This window comes from Stegostoma tigrinum, unplaced genomic scaffold (assembly GCF_030684315.1).
Source record: "Stegostoma tigrinum isolate sSteTig4 unplaced genomic scaffold, sSteTig4.hap1 scaffold_459, whole genome shotgun sequence".
Taxonomy (NCBI): Eukaryota; Metazoa; Chordata; class Chondrichthyes; order Orectolobiformes; family Stegostomatidae; genus Stegostoma; species Stegostoma tigrinum.
This window is the reverse complement of record NW_026728387.1, coordinates 67,501-67,941: the sequence shown is the minus strand read 5'-3', so window position 1 is coordinate 67,941 and position 441 is coordinate 67,501.

Here is a 441-nt window from a genome sequence, read left to right as displayed (position 1 = left end):
TCAAATTCGCCCCCAAAGTGCAACTCGTCATTTTCGGCCGGGGGGGTTGGCGGGGTACCCGGAGATTTTCGGGAACACGTTTTTTAGAACAAAATGGCGGCTCGGGACCACTTTGAGACAGGCCCGAGGAACGGTTCCAAAGACGGTGGGCGGCAATTTGGAACTCGTGTGCATGCCAAAGAGCTCTCGGAGGTCGGATTTTGAACACTTTGTCGAATTTTGAACACTTTGTCGAATTTTGAACACTTTGTCGAATTTTGAACACTTTGTCGAATTTCGAACACTTTGTCGAATTTTGAACACTTTGTCGAACATGCGAACACTTTGTCGAACTTTTGAACGCTAACAGTCGAACTTTTGAACGCTAATAGTCGAACTTTCGAACGCTTTGTCGAATTGTGAACATGTTGGCCGTGACATTCGACACTCGGGCGATTAAAC